The sequence below is a fragment of the Mytilus trossulus genome, unplaced genomic scaffold (assembly GCF_036588685.1).
Source record: "Mytilus trossulus isolate FHL-02 unplaced genomic scaffold, PNRI_Mtr1.1.1.hap1 h1tg000244l__unscaffolded, whole genome shotgun sequence".
Taxonomy (NCBI): Eukaryota; Metazoa; Mollusca; class Bivalvia; order Mytilida; family Mytilidae; genus Mytilus; species Mytilus trossulus.
The window spans coordinates 3,350,326-3,365,428 of record NW_026963317.1 but is presented as its reverse complement, the minus strand read 5'-3'; positions in this window follow the sequence as shown (position 1 = coordinate 3,365,428).

The following is a 15,103-nucleotide window of genomic DNA, read 5'->3' as shown; positions in this document are numbered from 1 at the left end:
CACTCAGATTTACATTAATAAAAAAGCATAAACCCAAATCAAAATTTCATACGAACTGTACAGGAGTGGATCCAGCCATTTTAAAAAGGGGGGTTCCCAACCCAGGACAAACAGGGGGGCCCAGCTATATGTTCCCATTCAAATGCATTGGTCGTAAAAAAGGGGGGATCCCAACCCCCGGACCCCTCCCCCTGGATCCGCCAATGCTGTATACTATAGAGTAATAGATGTTTCTGAATATTACACATACATAATATGATTGTAAACATTTACACCCAACGATAATATATTCATTCAAGACAATAGACGTGTTATTAAAAAAACGAGCACCAAATATAACAACATTTTATATTTTTTTTTATATAAGCTGACATTGACCTAAGTGCACCAGGCAAGTGTACTTTGACTATTAAAAGTGGTTGGTGACGTAAAGAGAAGACTATATATATATATGTACACAGCCATGTATCACCATCAATACTGGTGATCCGATGGATATATCTATTGTAGAGGTGTCACTGACTCAGACGTACTTATGAATATAATTATTTTCTGTGCCTGTATCTTGCATTAATTTGTAGGAGCCTTTACTATAGATAATTGAGCTAATCTGTAATAATAACATCTCAATGCCTTATACATCATGTGCTATGTAACGACGCTAGATTAAAACTGACGAGGAAAGTTAACACCCGGCCACCGAAAGCTTTATTATTGTGAAGCCAAACTGGTCGTGTGGTCTAGCGCACCGGATACAGTGCAGGCGATTTGGTGTTACGATATCTCAGTAGCATGGGTTCGAATCCCGGCGAGGGAAGAACAAAAAATGTACGAAAAAAACACCTCATAAAATTGTCTGATATGGGCCTGACCCCCCTCCCTTCCCAAATCAGTTCTAAAGACTGCTTATGAAGACTACAATAACAAGGTTTACTGCTAACCCCTCATATACTAGTAAAGAAGAACAGAATGTCGATAAGCTGATAATGCAAATTGCGGAAAAAGGGAACCAGAGTCCACCTTGAAAATCTTAACAGAAAAACACCTAAAATGTCAACTCCACCTACAGTTCCAGTGCCCATCGTACCCACCCCCCTACAAGAATGAAACGTCACAAACTGAATGACATCACACAAAAAGTATTACTACGTATTTGTTATTCTATGTTTACGTTTGAAACGATGGTATTTTAATGAATCAAGGCGATGAATGATCGATTTAAATGAATCATTGTAGAAGTATAATTAATTTTATTCTAAAATTAAAATTAGGTCACTGATTTTGATAAGTAAATTATTTTCAAGGACCCAAGTGGTTTATTTTTGTTATCTTAGGCGAACAGCCACAAAAAAATAAAAAAAATAAAAATCCAAACCTTTATCAAATAAGATATATATTATATAGTTATTGAATAATTATTTACCCTTTTATCGATCTTTAATGTTAATTTCAAAGGAAATATATCTGTTGCAAAAACATTGTATTGTATTCAATATCTTCAAAACGAACCATTATCCTAATGTATTGTATATTGTATTTACAATTATGACAAAGCTAATTTAAAAATCGACAAAAAGTTACATTAATGTATCTATAAAATTTATAATGTTTTAAGACAGAATTATAGTGTGAAAATATGTTCTTTCGTTATGAAATATTATATAAGATATATCACCGCACGAGTAGTAAAAGTAATTTGATAATAGCTTTGTAGATAAATTTGAAATTTGATTTTAAATGTTTTAACATTTAATTTGTTACATTTGAAAACTCGTACTTTTTTTTTATCTATTCGCGATCGAATTGAAATAAGTGCTTTCTCTTTTTTTTTATTTTGAATTTATGTTTTAAAATGTTGGCTTTTTTACGCCCTTTCTGATAAATATCGATATAAAAGACTTGTAATGGGATGGTATATGAGTTGTCATGAAACCCGTTTGAACTCGCGTTAAGTTTCTGTACCAGTCCTTAGTCTGGTATCTACTCTGTATTTGTTGCTTTTATCAATAAAGAATTTGTATTGGTACCAGTTATTTGACCGTCTCTGGTAGAGTCGAAGAGAAATCTGCAAATGACATGTGCAAATGTCAATTGTTAAAACCCGCGTATACATGGATATCTTTGTACCATTTTAATTTTCTTAACATTGTGTTCTTAAGTTTACTTAAGGTGGTATGGGTGTCTTTCGCCATCTTGGATTGTAAAAAACAGAGAATCTAAGGTCCATATTTTCTATCAAATTAGCAAAATTTGATGCATGAATGCAGATATTTCATGTGTTTTTACATTTAAAAGATCCAATTTATAAGAATATAACTTATAAATATAAATATATGTACAAGTGTAGATTATTTTTGGTTGTTTTTAAATATTTTGAAATTGTCATTTTAAGGGGAGGTAACTCCAAAACAGTGCATTTTCTGTTGGATTGTTCAAGGAATTTTCCTACTTTGTATTTTAGCCGGAAAAAACGCACGGTGACCCTATCTTTTCTTTTGATATTATCAAATTTTGATATTGTTTGAAAGCTATATTTTCCTAATTTATTTTACAATTCTATTCTTTCGTTTAGTTTCTATTCACAAAATGGTGTTTTTCCCTGTATAATCCATACAAAATGTGTCATTTTGTCACGACCCGTAGCTTGAAAAAATGCACGGTGACCTATCATTTTTAAAATATTTTTTAACATGTATCAATAAATACTACATTTTGGCAAAGTATGAACAAATTCTATCATTTTTATTTTAGACTCCCATACCACCTTAACATGAGTTGTTAGGTTGCTGCCTCATCGACTTCTACCCGATAAGTTTGCTAGCGGGCTGAGTCGATTTATAGCTTTCATACTGAGTTAACTGGACATATAAACTGAGGACGCGGTTTCTTTGACATTTACCGATACAGAATCATTTTCAAAACAGACTGGACAACTGCAATACTTTTATTGGTAATAATACTATATAATGATTTTGTTGTCTCTCGGACGTTTTAATACTCGACATAAAAAAACATTATATTGAGTTTGCTTTCTCCCTGACGTTTACTCAAGATAAAAAATATATATAGTGAGGTTGCTGTCTCCCTAATGTTTACCGAATATATAAAAGTTATGTTGTGCATGAGGTTGCTGTTAAATAGAGTAGTAGAGAGAACTATTATGTTGATTTCATAACATAGCATCTCATAGTTACAGAATGATTAGTGTCAATATGAAATGTACATTATGAAACGCAAAAACAGATAAATATTGTATATCCAGGGTGAAATGTAGGTGGATAGTCTCCCTTGAATAACTTTTAATTATCCCTAGTTATAATTTTATTACTTTTTAACTATCTTTTTGTGCAATGTTTCGTGTTTTAATGTTATATAGTCTAATATGGTCTACCAGGTACTATAATTATATCGGTTTCACATTCATTTATAAATTACATATACTTCAAATTAACTTAAATATCAACGTGAAACTGATATATAAAAGGAAGGAAATGAACCTTAATTTCATCACAGCAGTGAATTGTTCGGTGACATTTCAGAAATGAAAGTCAATTTTATTGTTTTAATTGACTAAAATTACAATAGGAAATTGAGGTTTTTATCTGAACAATTGTTTCAGCGAAAATTATGTAAAATTAAAACATCTGTGTAATTTTCTCACATGACTATTTTAAAGTAGATCAAGGCAAAGGTTAAACTGGATTCAAAGTATACTAGTATCATGGTTTATTTAGTTCACAAAATGAAATTGGTGTTTTATTTTGTTTTATTGTAATGTTAAACAGCAGTCTGGGGTTGTCATGCATCTTACATAACTCAGATTGAAAGTGTTCCTTTTACAAATATAGATCTTACAAATCTAAATAAAAACATGAAAATGAAAGAAGAAATATAGGACCGGATGATTAGATAGATAACAAGTATGGGAATTATTGGATACTTTCAAAACACCAGGAAAAGAATCTGAAGATCAAATGGACGGACATATTAACACCATCACGAAAGGGGGCCGGGAAAATACGCAGCACGGGGAAAACGACCAGTAGATGGCATTTTCTTACAGTTATAGATAATGCACCCGACAGGACATTTGAAAAAGGAGAGAAAAATTTACAAAAGGGCACACATTATCAGGACCCTATTTCATTTTATCAATAGTTGTAACGCCCCGATTTAAGTTTCATCATGTTCCATTTCAAAATGTAGGTGACATATGATTGATTGAATGTTGTAAGCTTAAAACATCCAATGGCAACCTTATGCATGGTCAGAGTGAGAACAACACAATTGATACAATAGGTAGGTCCTGTAATAAAATCGATGGGGAAGAAGGCGGACAGGCAATTTGGAATACCACTGAAAAATGAAATAAATTGGGTAGGGACAGACAACGCAGAGTCTTGCAATAGGCCAACTTCTGATCCCCAAGAGAGTTGTTGCAAGCGTCCGTAACATATGGAGAGTGTGGCACTATTTCCACTCAATTTATTGGTTTGTAAGACCAAATGATGACAAGATGACGTAACAGAGGTGTGCAAAAGGAATATATATCAATATTTGTTTAGCAAAGATCGTCAATATTTAAAGGTCTAATGACAGTTTTATGGACGAATCAATTTCAACTGAGTATACCTAAACTTAGTAGCTTTTTAAACAATATTACAAAAAAGTTGTATTTGATATCTCCTTTTTATAAAGCGTTCTTATACAAAATATTCTGTATATCATAAACATTGTCTCAAATATGGAATAACAGAATAAATCATCCAGAAACGGATCTTATAAACATGGAATAATAAAACAACTAATTCCAAACATGCATCTGAAATATAGGGGGAAAAACATTCCTGACAATCTGGCGCCTATATGTAACGTATGTACTTTCTTAACGGTAAAGGGAAGTTTCAATGCGTGCATACTTCTGGTTGTCACATTATAACGGAGTACACCCAAACTTGCGAGCTTTTTAAAAAATGTTTCAAAAAAAGTTACATTTAATATCTCGTTTTCATAAAGCGATATTTTACTTAATGTTCTGTATATCCGAAACATTTTCTCATATGTGCAATAAAAGAACTAATTCCAAACACGAATCTAAAATAAAGGAAAAACAAAACATTCCTGACAAAGTGGCGCCTATGTAACGTATGTACTTTCTTAATGGTAAGGAAGTTTCAATGCGTGCATACTTCTGGTTGTCACATTATATTGTATTTTTGCACCAAGTATTAAAAAAAGATCTATCTATCAGTTATGAAATATATGTATATATACATATTTCGAATGACATAACAATTGATGGTTCTATAAAATTTATAATGCATGCTTAACTCGTTACTAAATATGTAATAAATGTCGAACATAGACCCTAATTGTCAATCACCTTTCATCAATAAACTTAATAGATCCTTGATTGGCAAACTATTAATTTCCACTCTCCAATTATAAGAACTTCCGGGTTAATTTACATGTTATAACGTAAGATGACGTTTAATTTTGACAAATATCAAGTCAATTATAATATAAGACTGTAAACAAAAGCGTAAAAATAACATCAAAGATTCTCCATATATGGTAAATTGATGTCAAAAGTCTTTACATGAATGGTATTAATTAAGAAAAGACAATACATATATTATACATAAGGTAATTGTTTAGTTGTGTGGGACTGACACGAGTTGTCAAATCTGTCACTTGAGATCTACCTTATATCTACAAGAGTGCAGTTATCCATCAGAAACATTAATTAGATCAGCAACCACTGGATGCTGGAGTAAAAAGAAGAACCGTTACTTGCATTGTTTCCCTTCCATGAGGAAAGTCTATATTTTAGGGACGCCCGTATCTGTCAGTGGACTGCTGTATAATGAGACCAAATTTCTACGTCTCCTTTATTTTCAGGTTACTTTAAAAGTTAAAGATCAGATTCAGAACGTTATGTAACAGTATATAGCTTGTCCCTATTCGAGTATCTTTACCAACAAGGAATCATTTCAAGTTGAACTAGTTTTCCTCTTTGGTATAAATCTATATTGTAGGGAATCCCATATCTGTCAGTGGCTGATGTACAATGATACCAAATGTCTACGTCTCCGTTATTTTCAGGTTATTTAAAAAAAAACAAAAAAAAACGCATCAGATTCAGAACGTCATGTAACAAGGAATCAAAGTTTAACTGTTTTGCCTTTGTGGTATAAATCATGACAACTCTTTAATAACATATAACATGGCTATACATATAAATAAGTAATATTTTCAAATTGTTCTTTCCCTTCTATGTTTGTCTTTGGTTCTTCAGTTATCTGGTCTTCGATTATTCCATATTCAAAACTGCTATCGTGCATTTGAAAACACATGCACTAGTTTTCATATATATTGTGTAAAGTGACAACTGCTTATATTTCTGTTAAAAATAAGCTACTTTTGCGCCTCAAATTTTCGAAAATGGTAGAAAGCAATGGAATGACAGCTGGAACTCGATTGTATTATTTGGCACGCATACTCCATGTAAATGAACAAACCAGTTGTGTCCAAAATGTACAACTGCGCATACTCCTTCTCCAGTAGACCCACTTGTCAGTACTTTTGGTTTCAGGTTCGTATACTATGGTAAAAACTAGAAGCAAAACTTATCTACCGTAGTATCTATACTGCTACAAAATAGCATAACAAATAAAATGTACGTCAACCAACATTTAGTTTGACGAGTGTTTTCATTCCTGTCTGTGTATTATTCACGACATACTTTAAGTTTTTTGTTTATTGACGCACAAAACATCATGTTACATAGTCATGATAACAATATATTAATAACATTTTATCGTAATTTCCGGAAACCAACCACTTCTTCACGGAAACTGAGTGTGTGTCATTGGTTTACTCGAACTTCCCCTCGTTCATTGATAAAGTGCTTTTAAATACTGGATCAATCCTGTACTGCGACACACATGTCTATAAGTTCAACCAAAGGTTTATAAACTCTTCTGTGGACCTTGACATTGCAAAATGATAAAATGGTTGAGTCGTACTCCTAAAACCAAGACCAATCTAGAGTTAATAAGAAACAGAAATGCATTAATTGTTTATTAGAGCTATCCCAAGCCCGCCTAGGGGTTCGAGCTTCTCTCGCTGTGTTGAAACCGCATTGGTGTCATTCGGCTGCTTTCTGTTCTTTGGTAGAGTTCTTGTCTCTTTGCATATTCCCCGATTCCATTCTCAAATCTATTCAGTAACTGTGAGTACTCTCAGCTCTGCATGTTATTTGTGTCACGGCTTCTGTGTTTTCGTTATCTGTTTTTATTCTTTTGTATCTATCAAATGAGTTGCACCCTTTTCAATTGATTTTTAAATATTTTTTTCTTCTTGTATACAGTTATGCTGTTGCACTACTGTCCTAAGTTAAGAGAAAGTTTGGACGCCCTCAAACATGCTTAACACATTCTATATGTTCAGCAGCTTGTAGTTCAGCGGTTGTCGTTTGTTGCTGTTTATCATATTGCCTTTCGTTTATTGCTTTGTAACATACATTATGCCGTTAGTTTTCTAGTTTGAGTTGTTTTACATTTGTTATTTTGAGGTCTTTTATAACTATCTATGCAGTATGGGTTTTGCTCATTGTTGAAGGTCACTCGGTAATCTTTTGCTAACGTCAACATCATTTGGTCTCTGCTGCGTGGAGAGTTGTCTCATTCCACATCTCATATATTCTTACTTTTGTACAAATCAGCAGTTTAATTTGTTTTCATATATACCGATATATTTTTTATATTTTATTTTGATATAGACATAAAGAGTAAACCTCCGTCACAAGGAAATGGAGCATGCAATTACTTGTATCGTTTGCATATTGGCGTCTAAACTAGACCCCTGGCTGTTGTGTTCACTTATTGCTACACTGACGGTGCGAAGCTATAGATAGAACAGCGGACCAGTTTAATTGGCGGCGTACTTTTTATACGTTGCAAAACGGACAGTAATTTTTACTACACCCAAACCCAGACCGTCCGTACTTATGTACCACAAACAATTCCCGTTAATTCTTTAACAAAATAAAAGAATACAAGTACACAAAAGACACTTGTTCTTTAATTTTACTTTGTGTTGCACTTTATTTTATTTAGGAATCAACCTTCGAATTGTGCATATAGATTTAAACTTTTCTCCGTATTGTCTCGAGTAGCGAGAAGAAAGCTTTTACAAAAGAGTTTGGAGAACAATACATATATTGTGTCAAATAATATAAAGGGAAAATCTGTCACTTTAAGAGGTCGTCATGTAAGAAAACGATCCCGTTCAGGGTTGTTATAGCTAATTATGAAAAACTGTACAACTTATGCTTACAAGCAGACGTACTTGGTGTTTCCGGTTAAGGCAGACATTGTGGTGCATTCTGAAGAACATTGAGATTGTCGAGCGATCGTCAGCTACTTACATACTATCAATTAACACAAATAATATCTGTATTGTGTGGGTCAGATAAAGGTTTTGTCTTGACCTTTAATCTCATGTAATAATGATAAATTATACTAATTATAAGATGTATGCACTATGTAAACTATGTTATCTGGTGGTTGTTATTTTTTTTTTTTTACATGTTTTTTACTTCATTCATGTATCGTTGATTTTGCAGTATGTAAAAGGATAGGAAGCTTATAACGCTTGAAAGTTCAGACCTATGTTGTGAGACTATTTCAACAGTGAGAGAATTAAGTTAGTGGCAACAGTGTCAGAAGTTCAAGTAAATGGCAAAAGTGGCAGAAGTTCAAGTTAGTGGCAATAGTGGCAGAAGTTCAAGTTAGTGGCAACAGTGACAGAAGTTCAAATTATTGGCAACAGTGGCAGAAGTTCAAGTTAGTGGCGACAGTTAAGATGTATGGTAGTTTTTTTTTTAATTTCATTACAGTTAAACATAATAACAATTTTGTGTGTGTTCTTTATTGAATAAAATATGTTACAAAGTTATCAATCTTCTTGTTATTATTGATACCACTGGCGTCTTGTTTATAATTGTCAAATGTCAAAATATGAATTTGTTAGGGAACGATTATTTGACAGCATGTCGTTCCCTTAGTATGAGGATTTTTGGGCCCGAAAATTCATTTATTCGAACGATTATATTTTGTCCGAGACAATAATCTGCATGCATGTAGAATCATATTCAAAACAGTGTGGTCCTGGCCATTGATTGACGACCGAAATTAGCCCTAGACTGGAACATATTAGGTGAACGTTTGTCGGTAACGACCATTGCTCACTTCTTACTTATTATAGAATTTAAACTGTGGGGTCACCAAAGGTTCTTAACACCTTTAATAATAAAATAATTCGAAAAATTATTCAGGAATAACCTTTATGTTTTGATTTATATTATTGATATAAATCAACACATCGTATTATTCCGGATTAGTTTTTCGAATTGCTTTATTTAGGTGTTGAGAACCTTTGGTGACCCCACAGATTCAGTGTCTTTAACAAGTACATAGTGAGCAGTGATTGTTACCGACAAACGTTCACCTCATCAGTCCCAGTCAATGGGATAATTTAGGTCGTCAATCAATGGCCAGGACCACACTGTTTTGAATATGATTCTATTTACTTTCATTTTCCTACGTTGTTACATAAACGCAAGAACGTCTTCTATTAACTGGTTCAGCAGGGAATACCACCTCTTTTACAGAAATGGTAATATGGTGTAGAATGGCAAAATAGGGGGCGCACTCGTAATACTAATACGATGTTTAACCTCACCACAGCATTGTACTAAGTCAGGCAAGATGGCTTCGTTGTTGTATGTCTTTATTGTGAGTAAAAAACATATTTATTTCGTTCTTTTTTAAGAATCTGAGTTTGTGTTTGTGAATTGTGAGATATGTTGTAATGTTTTACGGTAAATTATGTAATGCATTTTACGGTCTCTTGCATATCTGAAAATAGATTTTAAAAAAGAGACATTTTAGTGCATTCGCGTTATGAGAAACACGTGATTTAAGAACAACACTCATTTCTAATATTTTAAAATAGATGTATTCGATTTATCATAATTTCTATTTAAGTTTTGATTTATTCTCCAATGTAGACAAAAATAATGCTGATTTCTAAAATTATGCATACGCCAATTTACCATTTCTTGTTACATAAAACTCATTCATTATAGAAAAAATGCTTAACGCCAAATTATTGTCAAAAAATTCTTCTCAATTCTAAAATTATTCATATGTAAATTCACCATTCCTTATTTATTAGAGAAAAATATTAAACATTTAAATATAATTAAATATACGCACGTTAGTATGAGTAACAAGACAGATTATATACTTAATAAATATTTCCTCGTTTGTTTTCAATTTTGCTTTTAATGGATTAAAATGAAGCGTGGAAATATTAGTATATTTTTTTCTGACTCACAATTAAAAAAACCATTATTTAACATGGTAACACATATATTGAAGGCACCTTTTTAACCATGCTAGCAATTAGAAAACACCAGTTGACCCTACTGTAAACTTGTCTACTAGAATTTGTAAAAGTTTTTGTTTTAAAAATATATACCGAAGATAACGAGTTGCAAGGTGGAAAGCTAGGGGAGAAGCGGCATACAAAAAAATCTTAAAGGGGAACAGGTGGAGGGATAGGATAGGGGTAGCAAATAATGTTCATATAGGGGAACAAAGTGAAGGGCTAGGGTAGGGACAGATTTTATTTATTAAGTTTTGTATATGTGACTTACGCTTCTTATGCTTTTATTTTAGTAACTCCATAACTATAGAATGATTAAAGTTTTTTATTCACAAATGAAATAATAAAAAAAGGTATTGGTGTCCCTGAAATTCAAGAAGTTCGAAGGCTTAAAGCAAAAATGCTATAAAAACATTTGAATTATATGAAAGATTAAGCGACATCTGAACTTTTGGATGCTGTTAGGTGAAAGCGTTTGCTCTATATTAAAGGTATTGTTGGAACTATTGAGATGAATAACAGCAATAAAGGCACTGTTTTCCCCCCTTTTTCCATGTGCGTGCAGTAATTTTGTGTCTTGATTTATAACATCATTATTATAATATGAGTGCCCTGATCTCTTTATTCTTTGTTTTTCTGCCAATTTCCTATTCTTTACATTTTTTGTTAACGTTTATTCTGCTACTGACTTTCCACGTCAACATCTACTCTGTGTTTTCCCCTTTTAATTTCTTTGCAACAATCACACCTTATGCATCCACCCCTATTATTCTCTCTTCTATCAAACAAACAAAGACCCTCACATATTTTGCCTATATTCTAACGATACCTTCTCTGATGTTGACAATCTTGGACGAGTTCCCTAAAATACCACTAGAGAACAGGAGATCTTTAAATTTATAGCACGGTCCTTCATATACCTTGAACTTTTGCTCTATATTTTTTCTTCCTAATAAGTCATATATAAGCCATATACATATATACATCTACCACAAATTTAACCGTTTTAAAATCTGATAAAGAAGATGTAATATATGTAAATAAAGAATAGGTATAAATTTAATTTTAGACGAGTAAATGTATTTCTTCGCTTGATGTGTTCTTTGCAGGTTAATGTATTCAAATGGATTCACCTTGTGGTTAAACTGATTAAGTATGTGGGCTTTTATTGCTGCAATTCACTATGACAATCCTTGTAAAATAAAGTATAGCTCAAATGACAACACTATATTTGTTAATGTAAAAAGTAATAGATATACACATGTAACGTTTCATTTCTCTTCTTACAGTTAAGTCACGTTTTTAGTTCTGAGTAACAAGTTTATCGTTTCTAGTACAGTAAAACTTTTGATTTCTTTTCATTTATTTTTGTACCCCCAACATTTCATAAAAGTCAAGTTTCCTTTTCAGTTAAACTTTTTATTTTATTTTTGACTAATTTTGTACCCTCAACATTTCATTAAAGTCACCTTTTCAGTACTATAAGTAACATACTTAACGTTTCCAGCACAGTTAAACTTTTGTTTTATATTTTCGCTCATTTTTGTTCCCCAAACATTTCATTTCAGTCATGTTTTCAGTTCATAGTAGCATGATAACCGTTTCCAGTCCAGTTAAAGTTTGAATTCTATTTTGGAACCTCCTTTAGCAGAAATAAAATTGATATGTTTAATATTTAGCGTCTAATTTTGTTTCTTGTATATTGTGTTTTCAGTTCTTAGTAACATTTCTACTTTTTTCAGTATACAGTTTAAAAGAGGGACGAAAGATACCAAAGGGACAGTCAAACTCATAAATCTAAAACAAACTGACAACGCCATGGCTAAAAATGAAAAGATAAACAGACAAACAGACAAACAATAGTACATATGACACAACATAGAAAACTAAAGAATAAACAACACGAATTTAACTTTCTACTTTATTTTTATTTTCATTGTTCCCCCATTTTCCGTTGAGATTTTAAGATAATTTCCACGAATATTTTATAGTCAACTCTTTGACCATTGCTATTCCAACGGGTCATTTTGCACAATGAAAATGCTATATGTTCAAATGTTCTATACTATGGAAACATCACAGTCAACTCTTTTACCATTGCGATTACAAGGTCAACACTTTTACCATTGCGATTACTAGGTCAACACTTTTACCATTGCGATTACTAGGTCAACACTTTTAGCATTGCGATTACAAGGTCAAAACTTGTACCATTGCGATTACTAGGTCAACACTTTTACCATTGTGATTACAAGGTCAACACTTTTACCATTGCGATTACTAGGTCAACACTTTTACCATTGCGATTACAAGGTCAAAACTTTTACCATTGCGATTACAAGGTCAACACTTTTACCATTGCGATCACAAGGTCAAAACTTTTACCATTGCGATTATAAGGTCAACCCTTTTACTATGGAAATTTCACATTTAACTCTTTTTCCATGGTTTATATTCAACTCTTTTACCATGGAGATTTCACGTTCAACTATTTTGCCATTGAGATTTCACGTTTAACTTTTTTATACTATTGAGAAATTCATGTTCAACTCTTTTACCATTGCGGTTTCCCAATTAACTCCTTTACCGTTGACATTTCACGTTCAACTCTTTCACCATTTAGATTCACGCTCAACTCTTTTATCATTGCGACTCCACGTTCAATTCTTTTACTGTTGAGATTTTACGCTCAACTCTTTAACCATTGCGATTTCACGTTCAACTCATTTACAATTGAAATTTCGAGTTCAACTCTTTTACCATTGCGATTTCACGTCTAACACTTTTACCATTGCGATTTCACGTTCAACTCTTTTAACATTGCGATTTCACGTTCAACTCTTTTACCATTGCGATTTCGCGTTCAACTCTTTAACAATTAAAATTTCACGTTCAACTCTTTTACCATTGCGATTTCACGTTTAACACTTTTACCATTGCGATTTCACGTTCAACTCTTTTAACATTGCGATTTCACGTTCAACTCTTTTACCAACGAGATTTCACGTTCAACTCTTTTGCCATTGAGTTTTCACGTTCAACTCAATTACCATTGAGATTTCACGTTCAACTCTTTAACCATTGAGTTTTCACGTTCAACTCTTTTACCATTGCGATTTCACGTTCAACTCTTTTACCATTGAGATTTCACGTTCAACTCTTTTACCATTGCGATTTCACGTTCAACTCTTTTACCATTGAGTTTTCACGTTCAACTCTTTTACCATTGAGATATTACGTTCAACTCTTTAATTATTAAGATTTTACGTTCGACTCTTTTACCATTGCGATTTCACGTTCAACTCTTCTACCATTGATATTTCACGTTGAACTCTTTTACCATGGAGATTTCACGTTCAACTCTTTTACCATGGAGATTTCACATTCAACTTTGTTACCATTGAGATTTTACGTTCAACTCTTTTACAATTGAAATTTCACGTTCACCTATTTTACCATGGAGACTTCACGTTTAACTCTTTTACAATTGAAACTTCACGTTCATCTATTTTGCCATCACGATTTCACTTTCAACTCTTTTACAATTGAGATTTCACATTCAACACTTTTACCATGAATGGAAATTGTACGTTCAACTATTTTACAATTGAGATTTTACGGACAGACAACTCAATACCATGAATATTTCATTATGAAATCTCTTTCCCAGTGAGATTTCAAATTCAATTAACATTTTTCTGTATAATATTCACTGATTGTTTCTTTCCTGTGGAGATTTCAAATTCAACTCTTTAAAATTAGAATAAAATTCCGAAAGATCATATAACCAATCGAAAACAATGTAACAAAAATTAAAATCAATTTCAGAAAACGGCGCCTGTAGCAGTAAGCAAGGTTGCTAGTCTGTGGTTATTTACTTTAATACCAGATCCTGCTTTAAACCGTTCATTCACCTGACAGGAACCACCACAAATCTGCCTTATTACCTGCAGGGCAATGTTTATTTAATTCCTTTAAACTTAAGCACATGTTTGACTTTAACTTAAGGTAGGGATATGTTTTCATCGTAAAAACTATCACTTTACAAACCTGACAATACCGAAACACAACTTCAAGGGAATCTAATTTCTACTTAAAATAAATTCCAGTATTGTTTCGTTTGCTTGTTTATATCAAATAAAAACTTAAGAGGAAGATGTTCGTGATTTGATAATGAATAAATACATTTCTTATTATTACTGGTATTTCGAGGAACATGAGGGGTGTAGTTACTTCTAATGTTAGGTACATATAGGTAACAGTTGATAAAGTCAGTGTGAAATCATGTAGAATGTTTCTCTCTCTTTTTGTTGCAAGTTACACATGTCTTAGGTTGTTTATGTTAATTGATTTGCGGTGAAAATAATAACATTTTGGATATCATCACACAAACACAGCCTTCTTTTGTTTTGTTGTTTTTCTCAACGCCTGTCGGAAATATTTCAACCATATTCAAGACGGAACAAATTAAACTATAAAATAAAATAAAAAGTTATACCTATAGGTCTATTAGTATATGCTATAGGTTATAAAAAATGACCATGACCGTGGTCGAATAGACATAGACATTACACATACATATTTAAGGCCACCCCAAGACCCATCGTTAGGTTATTCCTTCCATTAATTAATTGAAATACTATCGTCT